At 37.8% G+C, this 11,034-nt stretch overlaps 2 non-coding genes across 2 annotated transcripts; one reads left to right on the top strand and one right to left on the bottom strand.

Moving 5' to 3' along the window:
- Positions 1 to 3,757: 3,757 nt before the first annotated feature.
- Positions 3,758 to 3,865, top strand: LOC130964085 (small nucleolar RNA R71). Its single transcript, XR_009080195.1, has one exon. It is a non-coding gene; the product is annotated as a small nucleolar RNA R71 (small nucleolar RNA).
- Positions 3,866 to 10,063: 6,198 nt separating this feature from the next.
- On the bottom strand, positions 10,064 to 10,167 carry LOC130964268 (small nucleolar RNA R71). Its single transcript, XR_009080368.1, has one exon. It is a non-coding gene; the product is annotated as a small nucleolar RNA R71 (small nucleolar RNA).
- Between the last annotated feature and the right edge of the window lie 867 nt (positions 10,168 to 11,034).

The following is an 11,034-nucleotide window of genomic DNA, read 5'->3' as shown; positions in this document are numbered from 1 at the left end:
AGATTGTGGGCTTGAAGCAAGCTATGGTTATCTTGTAACTCTTAGTTAGGATATCAATAATTATCAGGGTGATTGTAAAAGTAAAAGAACTCTTCAAGCACACAAGACTCCTTCCATGGCAAGCTGTATGTAGGGTTTCACCGTTGTCAATGGCTACCTCCCATCCTCTCAGTGAAAATGTTCAAAGCGCTCTGTCACAGCACGGCTATTCATCTGTCGGTTCTCAATCAGGTCGGAATAGAATCCAGTGATTCTTTTGCGTCTGTCACTAACGCCTAGCCTTCAGGAGTTTGAAGCTCATCACAGTCATTCAATCCTTGAATCCTACTCAGAATACCACATACAAGGTTTAGACCTTCCGGATTCTCTTGAATGCCGCCATCAATTCTAGCTTATACCACGAAGATTCTGATTAAGGAATCCAAGAGATATCTACTCAATCTAAGGTAGAACGGAGGTGGTTGTCAGGCACACGTTCATAGGTGAGAATGATGATGAGTGTCATGGATCATCACATTCATCAGGTTTAGGAACAAGTGATATCTTAGAATAGAAGCAAACATGATTGAATGAAAAACAGTAGTAATTGCATTAATCCATCAAGATACCGCAGAACTCCTCACCCCCAACCATGGGGTTTAGAGACTCATGCCGTAGAAGATACAATGAGAAACGTGTAATGTGTCATGAGGTACAGATACAATGTCAAAAGATCCTATTAATAGTGAACTAGTAACCTAGGGTATACAGAAATGAGTAAATGACGTAAAAATCTACTTCCGGGGTCCACTTGGTGTGTGCTTGGGCTGAGCATTGAAGCTTTCATGTGTAGAGACTTTTTCTGGAGTTAAACGCCAGCTTTTATACCAGTTTGGGCGTTTAACTCCAATTTTTGTGCCAGTTCCGGCGTTAAACGCTGGGAATTCTGAAGCTGATTTGCAACGCCGGTTTGGGCCATCAAATCTCGAACAAAGTATGGACTATTATACATTGCTGGAAAGCCCAGGATGTCTACTTTCTAACGCAATTGAGAGCGCGCCAATTGGGCTTCTGTAGCTCCAGAAAATCCACATCGAGTACAGGGAGGTCAGAATCCAACAGCATCTGTAGTCCTTTTCAGCCTCTAAATCAGATTTTTGCTCAGTTCCCTCAATTTCAGCCAGAAAATACCTTAAATCAGAGAAAAACACACAAACTCATAGTAAAGCCCAAAAAAGTGAATTTTAACTAAAAACTAATAAAAATGTAATAAAAACTAACTAAAATATACTCAAAACACAATAGAAACAATGCCAAAAAGCGTATAAATTATCCGCTCATCATTCGGCCAAGGGAGAGAAGTAGTGTTTAGGTTGTGTGAAAATGAAGGAGTGAAGAAGGGTTATATAGGGGTGGAGAGAGGGGTAGGGTTTGGCCATTATGGGTGGGTTTGGGAGGGAAAGTGGTTTGAATTTGGATGGTGGGGTAGGTGGGGTTTTATGAAGGATGGATGTGAGTGGTGAAGAGAATGGTGGAATTTGATAGGTGATGGGGTTTTTTTTTGGGAAGAGGTATTGAGGTGATTGGTGAATGGGTGAAGAAGAGAGAGAGTTGTGGGGTAGGTGGGGATCCTGTGGGGTCCACAGATCCTGAGGTGTCAAGGATAGCTCATCCCTGCACCAAGTGGCGTGCAAAACGCCCTTTCTGCCAATCCTGGCATTAAACGCCGGGCTGCTGCCCTTTTTTGGCATTTAACGCTAGCTGCTTGCCCATTCCTAGCGTTAAACGCCAGTCTGGTGCCCCTTTCTGGCGTTAAATGTCCAGAATGGTGCCAGACTAGGCGTTAAACGCCCATTATGCTGTCTTCACTGGCGTTTAAACGCCAGCAAGTTTTCTCCTGGGTGTGCTATTTTTCTTTCCATTTTTCATTCTGTTTTTGCTTTTTCAATTGATTTTGTGACTTCACATGATCATCAACCTACAGATAACATAAAATAACAAAGGAAAATAGATAAATATAACATTGGGTTGCCTCCCAACAAGCACTTCTTTAATGTCAGTAGCTTGACAGTGGCTCTCATGGAGCCTCACAGATGTTCAGAGCAGTGTTGGAAACTCCCAACACCAAACTTAGAGTTTGAATGTGGGGGTTCAACACCAAACTTAGAATTTGGTTGTGACCTCCCAACACCAAACTTAGAGTTTGACTGTGGGGGCTCTGTTTGACTCTGTTTTGAGAGAAGCTCTTCATGCTTCCTCTCCATGGTTACAGAGAGATATCCTTGAGCCTTAAACACAAAGGATTCTTCATTCACTTGAATGATCAATTCTCCTCTATCAACATCAGTCACAGCCTTTGCTGTGGCTAGGAAAGGTCTGCCAAGGATGATGGATTCATCCATGTACTTTCCAGTCTCTAGGACTATGGAATCAGTAGGGATGTAATGGTCCTCAATCTTTACCAAAACATCCTCTACAAGTCCATAAGCTTGTTTTCTTGAATTATTTGCCATCTCTAGTGAGATTCTTGCAGCTTATACCTCAAAGATCCCTAGCTTCTCCATTACAGAGAGAGGCATGAGGTTTATGCTTGACCCTAGGTCACACAGAGCCTTCTTGAAGGTCATGGTGCCTAATGTACAAGGTATTGAGAACTTTCTAGGGTCTTGTCTCTTTTGAGGTGATCTCTGCCTAGTCAAGTCATCCAATTCTTTGGTGAGCAAAGGGGGGGTTCATCCTCCCAAGTCTCATTACCAAATAACTTGTCATTTAGCTTCATGATTGCTCCAAGGTACTTAGCAACTTACTCTTCAGTGACATCTTCGTCCTCTTCAGAGGAAGAATACTCATCAGAGCTCATGAATGGCAGAAGTAAATCTAATGGAATCTCTATGGTCTCAGTGTGAGCCTCAGATTCCCATGGTTCCTCATTAGGGAACTCATTGGAGGCCAGTGGACGTCCATTGAGGTCTTCCTCAGTGGCGATCACTGCCTCTTCCTCCTCTCCAAATTCGGCCATGTTGATGGCCTTACACTCTCTTTTTGGATTCTCTTCTGTATTGCTTGGAAGAGTACTAGGAGGGAGTTCAGTAACTTTCTTACTCAGCTGACCCACTTGTGCCTCCAAGTTTCTAATGGAGGACCTTGTTTCAATTATGAAACTTTGAGTGGTTTTGATTAGATCAGAGACCATGGTTGCTAAGTCAAAGTGGCTCTACTTAGAATTCTCTGTCTGTTGCTGAGAAGACGATGGAAAAGGCTTGCCATTTCTAAACCCGTTTCTTCCACCATTATTGTTGTTGAAACCTTGTTGAGGTGTTTGTTGATCCTTCCATGAGAGATTTGGATGATTTCTCCATGAAGGATTATAGGTGTTTCCATAGGGTTCTCCCATGTAATTCACCTCTTCCATTGATGGGTTCTCAGGATCATAAGCTTCTTCTTCAGATGAAGCGTCCTTAGTACTGCCTGGTGCAGCTTGCATTCCAGACAGACTTTGAGAAATCATATTGACTTGCTGAGTCAATATTTTGTTCTGAGCCAATATTGCATTCAGAGTATCAATATCAAGAACTCCTTTCTTCTGATTCGTCCTATTGTTCACAGGATTCCTTTCAGAAGTGTACACGAATCGGTTATTTAAAACCATTTCAATGAGTTCTTGAGCTTCTGCAGGCATCTTCTTCAGATGAAGAGATCCTCCAGCAGAGCTGTCCAATGACATCTTGGACAGATCAGACAGACCATCATAGAAGATACCTATGATGCTCCATTCAGAAAGCATGTCAGAAGGACACTTTCTGATCAATTGTTTGTATCTTTCCCAAGCTTCATAGAGGGATTCACCTTCCTTCTGTCTGAAGGTTTGGACTTCCACTCTAAGCTTATTCAATTTTTGAGGTGGAAAGAACTTTACCAAGAAGGCATTGACTAGCTTTTCCCAAGAGTTCAGGCTTTCTTTAGGTTGTGAGTCCAACCATATCCTAGCTCTGTCTCTTACAGCAAAAGGGAATAGCATAAGTCTGTAGACCTCAGGGTCAACTCCATTGGTCTTGACAGTGTCACAGATTTGCAAGAATTCAGCTAAAAACTGATGAGGATCTTCCAATGGAAGTCCATGGAACTTGCAATTCTGTTGCATCAGAGAAACTAATTGAGGCTTAAGCTCAAAGTTGTTTGCTCTAATGGCAGGGATAGAGATGCTTCTCCCATAGAAGTCGGGAGTAGGTGCAATAAAGTCACCTAGCACCTTCCTTGCATTGTTGGCATTGTTGTTGTTTTCGGCTGCCATGTCTTCTTCTTGTTTGAAGATTTCTGTTAGGTCCTCTATAGAGAGTAGTGCTTTAGCTTCTCTTAGCTTTCGCTTCAAGGTCCTTTCAGGTTCAGGGTCAACCTCAACAAGAATGCTTTTGTCTTTGCTCCTGCTCATATGAAAGAGAAGAGAACAAGAAAGTATGGAATCCTCTATGTCACAGTATAGAGATTCCTTGAGGTGTCAGAGGAAAAGAAGAATAGAAGGAGGAGGTAGAAGAATTCGAACTTATCAAGAGGGATAGAGTTTGAATTGTGCATTGAGGAGGAGTGTTAGTCCATAATAGAGGATGTGAGAAGAGGGGAAGAATTTTTGAAATTAAAGTAAAAGATTTTGAAGAAATTTTGAAAAACTGAAGAATGATTTTCGAAAATTAAAGTTGGGAAAGAAATAAAGTGATTTTTGAAAAAGATTTTGACATTAGAAATCAAAAAGATCTGATTGAAAATTATTTTGAAAAAGATGTGATTAAGAAGATATGATTGAAAAGATATGATTGAAAAACAGTTTAAAAAGATTTGATTTTTAAAAATAATGACTTAGCTAACAAGAAATTTTAAAAGATATGATTCAGACATTAACCTTCTCAACAGAAAGGCAACATACTTGAAATGTTTGAATCAATCATTAATTGTTAGCAAGTATTTTTGAAAATGGAAAGAAATTGATTTTGAAAATATATGATTGAAAAGATATGATTTGAAAAAGATTTGATTTTGAAAAATTATGAAAACTTGAAAAAAAATTTGAATTAAAAACAAAATCTTCCCTCTTGTGCCATCCTGGCATTAAACGCCCAAAATGGTATCCATTCTGGCGTTTAACGCCCAAAATGCTACCCCTTTGGGCGTTAAACGCCCAGCCAGGTACCCTGGCTGGCGTTTAAACGCCAGTTTTCCTTCCTCACTGGGCGTTTTGAACGCCCAGCTTTTTCTGTGTAATTCTTCTGCTGTATGTTCTGAATCTTCAATTCTCTGTATTATTGACTTGAAAAGACAAAAAAATTTTTGAATTTTTAATGATAAGGAATAATCAAAATGAAACTAAGATCAAATAAACAATGCATGCAAGACACCAAACTTAGAAGTTTGTATACTATTGTCACTAACAAATTGAGAATGCATATGAGAAACAACAAAACACTCAAGACAAGAGAATTTAAAGTTCAGAACAAGGAAATCATCAAGAACAACTTGAAGATCAATGAAGAACACAATGCATGCAATTTTTTTGAAAATTAGATGAATGCAATTGACACCAAACTTAAAATTAGACACTAGACTCAAACAAGAAACATAAAACATTTTTTTATTTTAAGATTTTATAAATTTTTTTTTATTTTTGAAAAATTTTCGAAAAGTAAAAAGCTTAAACATAAAATAAAATTACCTAATCTAAGCAACAAGATGAACCGTCAGTTGTCCAAACTCAAACAATCCCCGGCAACGGCGCCAAAAACTTGGTGCACGAAATTGTGATCATCAATGGCGCCATCAACAAGGTACGCTCAACTGCAATCTCAACTCTTTATCACAACTTCGCACAACTAACCAGCAAGTGCACTGGGTCGTCCAAGTAATAAACCTTACGCGAGTAAGGGTCGATCCCACGGAGATTGTTGGTATGAAGCAAGCTATGGTCATCTTGTAAATCTCAGTTAGGCGGATTCAAATGGTTATGGGGGATTAATAATTAAAAGATGAATAAAACATAAAATAAAGATAGAGATACTTATGTAATTCATTGGTGAGAATTTCAGATAAACGTATGGAGATGCTTTGTCCCTTCTGTCTCTCTGCTTTTCTACTGTCTTCATCCAATCCTTCTTACTCCTTTCCATGGCAAGCTGTATGTTGGGCATCACCATTGTCAATGGCTACAGTCCCATTCTCTTAGTGAAAATATTCAACGCGCTCTGTCACAGCACGGCTATTCATCTGTCGGTTCTCGATCATGTCGGAATAGAATTCAGTGATTCTTTTGCGTCTGTCACTAACGCCCCACAATCGCGAGTTTGAAGCTCGTCACAGTCATTCAATCCTTGAATCCTACTCGGAATACCACAGACAAGGTTTAGACTTTCTGGATTCTCAAGAATGCCGGCATCAATTCTATCTTATACCACGAAGATTCTGATTAAGGAATCCAAGAGATAAACATTCAAGCCTTGTTTGCATGTAGAACGGAGGTGGTTGTCAGGCACGCGTCATAAGTGAGAATGATGATCAGCGTCACATAATCATCACATTCATCATGTTCTTGTGTGCGAATGAATATCTTAGAACAAGAATAAGCTGAATTGAATAAAAGAACAATAGTAATTGCATTAATACTCGAGGTACAGCAGAGCTCCACACCTTAATCTATGGTGTGTAGAAACTCCACCGTTGAAAATACATAAGTGATAATGGTGATCATTGGCTTCGGCCCCAGAGAGGGAACCAGAAGAACCAAGATGAAAATACAATAGCAAAATGTCTTATTTATAGAGAACTAGTAGCTTAGGGTTTACAGAAATGAGTAAATGACATAAAAATCCACTTCCGGGCCCACTAGGTGTGTGCTTGGGCTGCGCATTGAAGCTTCAATGTGTAGAGACTTTTATTGGAGTTAAACGCCAGCTCTTGTGCCAGTTTGGGCGTTTAACTCCCACTTCTGTGCCAGTTCCGGCGTTAAACGCCGGGAATTCTTGAGCTGATTTGGAACGCCGGTTTGGGCCATCAAATCTCGAGTAAAGTATGGACTATTATATATTGCTGGAAAGCTCAGGATGTCTACTTTCTAACGCAATTGAGAGCGCGCCAATTGGGATTCTGTAGCTCGAGAAAATCCACTTCGAATGCAGGGAGGTCAGAATCTAACAGCATCTGCAGTCCTTTTTCAGCCTCTGTATCAGATTTTTGCTCAGGTCCCTCAATTTCAACCAAAAAATACCTGAAATCACAGAAAAACACACAAACTCATAGTAAAGTCCAGAAAAATGAATTTTAAATAAAAACTAATAAAAATATAATAAAAACTAACTAAAACATACTAAAAACATACTAAAAACAATGCCAAAAAGCGTATAAATTATCCGCTCATCAGTATTCCGAGTAGGATCTGGGATGGGATAACTGTGACGAGTTTCAAACTCGTGAGTGTTGGGCATAGTGACAGACGTAAAAGGATCAATGGATCCTATTCCAACATGATCGAGAACCGACAGATGATTAGCCGTGCTATGACAGCGCATTTGGACCATTTTCACTGAAAGGATGGGAAGTAGCCATTGACAACGGTGACCCCCTACATACAGCTTACCATGGAAAGGAGTAAGAATGATTGGATGAAAGCAGTAGGAAAGCAGAGATGCAGAAGGAACACAGTATTTTCATGCGCTTATCTGAAATTCCCACCAATGAATTACATAAGTATATTTATCTCTATGTTATGCTTTATTTATCTTTAAATTTCGAAAATCATTATAACCATTAGAATCCGCCTGACTGAGATTTACAAGATGACCATAGCTTGCTTCATACCGACAATCTCAGTGGGATCGACCCTTACTCACGTAAGGTTTATTACTTGGACGACCCAGTGCACTTGCTGGTTAGTTGTGAGAAGTTGTGAAGAAGAGTGATATTACAATTGTCCGTACCAAGTTGTTGGCGCCATTGAGATCACAATTTCGTGCACCATGTTTTTGGCGCCGTTGCCGGGGATTGTTTGAGTTTGGACAATTGACGGTTCATCTTGTTGCTCAGATTAGGTAATTTTCTTTTCAAAAAGTTTTCAAAAATCTTTCAAAAATTTTTTATTTGTTTTCATTTTTCCAAAAAGAATTTTTCGAAAAATCAAAAAAATTAATAAAATCATAAAAACAAAAAATTTTGTGTTTCTTGTTTGAGTCTAGTGTCAATTTTTAAGTTTGGTGTCAATTGCATGTTTTTAAAAAGTTATGCATTTTTTCGAAAAATTCATGCATTGCATTCTTTCATGATCTTCAAGTTGTTCTTGGTAAGTCTTCTTGTTTGATCTTTAAATTTTCTTGTTTTGTGTCTTTTATTGTTTTTCATATGCATTTTTTAATCCATATTGTCTAAACATTGAAAATTTCTAAGTTTGGTATCTTGCATGTTTTCCTCTCTTGAAAATTTTTCATCTTGATCTTTAAAGTGTTCTTGGTGTTCATCTTGTCATTCATAGTGTTCTTGCATGTTTTCTTTGTGCTTATCTTAATTTTTCATGTTGTGAGTTATTTTTGTATTTTTCTCTCTCCTCATTAAAAATTCAAAAATAAAAAATATATCTTTTTCCTCATTTTACTCATAAATTTTGAAATCTTTGGGTTGACTTAGTCAAACATTTTTAAAATAAATTGTTTCTTGTTAGTCAAGTCAAGATTTCAATTTTAAAAATATTATCTTTTCAAAATCTTTTTCAAAATTAAATCTTTTCTTTTTTTTTTCCTTTTGTTATTTCCGAAAATTTTTTAAAATTGATTTTCAAAATCTTTTTCTTATCTTTATTTCATGATTTTCGAAAACTTTACTAACAATTAATGTGATTGATTCAAAAATTTGAAGTTTGTTACTTTCTTGTTAAGAAAGGTTCAATCTTTAAATTCTAGAATCATATCTTTTAGTTTCTTGTTAGTCAAGTAATCAATTTTAATTTAAAAAAAATCAAATCTTTTTAATTTCCTTTTCAAATCTTTTTCAAAATATCTTTTCAATCATATCTTTTTAATCATATCTTTTTCAAATCATATTTTTTTTCAAACTTTAATTTCTAAATCCTTTCTAACTTCTTATCTTTTCAAAATTGATTTTCAAATCTTTTTCAACTAACTAATTGACTTTGTTTGTTTTACTATTTCTTATCTTTTTCAAAACCACCTAACTACTTTCCTCTCTCTAATTTTCGAACATTCCTCACCCTTTTTCAAAATTCTTTTTAATTAACTAATTGTTTCAAATTTTAATTTTATTTTTTTTCTTCTCTTAATTTTCGAAAATCACTAACCATTTTTCAAAAACAATTTTCAAATTTCTCTCCATCTCATCTTCTTCTATTTATTTATTTAATTACTAACACTCTTCTCTTCATCTTAAAAATTCGAACCGTCTCTTCTTCTCTGTGTTCGAATTTTTCTCTTCTCCTTCTTCTATTCTTCTTTTCTTCTACTCACATAAAGGAATCTCTATACTGTGACATAGAGGATTCCTCTTCTTTTCTGTTCTCTTCTTTTTTTATATGAGCAGGAGTAAGGACAAGGACATTCTTATTGAAGCAGATCCTGAACCTGAAAAGACTCTGAAAAAGAAGCTAAGAGAAGCTAAAGCACAACAATCCAGAGAAAACCTTACAGAGAATCTTGAAAAATAAAGAGACATGGCCGAGCCCAACAACAATGCAAGGAGGATGCTTGGTGATTATACTACACCTACTTCCAATTTTAATGGAAGAAGCATCTCAATCCCTGCCATTGGAGCAAACAATTTTGAGCTGAAGCCTCAACTAGTTGCTCTAATGCAACAGAACTGCAAGTTTCATAGACTTCCATCACAAGATCCCTATCAGTTTTTAACTGAGTTCTTGCAGATCTGTGATACTGTTAAGACTAATGGAGTAGATCCTAAAGTCTACAGGCTCATGCTTTTCCCTTTTGCTGTAAGAGACAGAGCTAGAACATGGTTGGACTCACAACCTAAAAATAGCCTGGACTCTTGGGATAATCTAGTCACAGCCTTCTTGGCCAAGTTCTTTCCTCCTCAAAAGCTGAGCAAGTTTAGAGTGGATGTTCAAACCTTCAAGCAAAAAGATGGTGAATCCCTCTATGAAGCTTGGGAAAGATACAAGAAATTGACCAAAAAGTGTCCTTCTGACATGCTTTCAGAGTGGACCATTTTGGATATATTTTATGATAGTCTATCTGAGTTCTCTAAGATGCCACTGGACCATTCTGCAGGTGGATCCATTCACCTAAAGAAAATGCCTGCAGAAGCTCAAGAACTCATTGACATGGTTGCAAATAACCAATTCATGTACACCTCTAAGAGGAATCCTGTGAGTAATGGGATGCCTTAGAGGAAGGGAGTTCTTGAAATTGATGCTCTGAATGCCATATTGGCTCAGAACAAAATGTTGACTTGCTAATGTTGACTCAGCAAGTCAACATGATTTCTCAGAGTCTGAATGGATTACAAAATACATCCAACAGTATTAAAGAAGCATCTTCTGAAGAAGAAGCTTATGATCCTGAGAACCCTGCAATGGCAGAGGTGAATTACATGGGTGAACCCTATGGAAACACCTATAATCCCTCATGGAGAAATCATCCAAATTTCTCATGGAAGGATCAACAAAAGCCCCAACAAGGCTCTAATAATGGTGGTAGAAACAGGTTTAGCAATAGCAAGCCTTTTCCATCATCTTCTCAGCAACAGACAGAGAATTCTGAGCAGAGCCTCTCTAGCTTAGCAAATATAGTCTCTGATCTATCTAAGGCCACTTTAAGTTTCATGAATGAAACAAGGTCCTCCATTAGAAATTTGGAGGCACAAGTGGGCCAGCTGAGTAAGAAAATCACTGAAACTCCTCCTAGTACTCTCCCAAGCAATACAGAAGAAAATCCAAAAAGTGAGTGCAAGGCCATTGATATAATCAAAATGGCCAAATCCCAAGAGGAAGGGGAGGACGTGAATCCCAATGAGGAAAACCTCATGGGACGTTCTCCAGACAGAAAGGAGTTTCCT

This window comes from Arachis stenosperma, chromosome 2, assembly GCF_014773155.1.
Source record: "Arachis stenosperma cultivar V10309 chromosome 2, arast.V10309.gnm1.PFL2, whole genome shotgun sequence".
In the NCBI taxonomy this organism is placed as follows: Eukaryota; Viridiplantae; Streptophyta; class Magnoliopsida; order Fabales; family Fabaceae; genus Arachis; species Arachis stenosperma.
The sequence above is the reverse complement of the archived record's forward strand: the minus strand, read 5'-3'. Positions and strand labels throughout refer to the sequence as shown.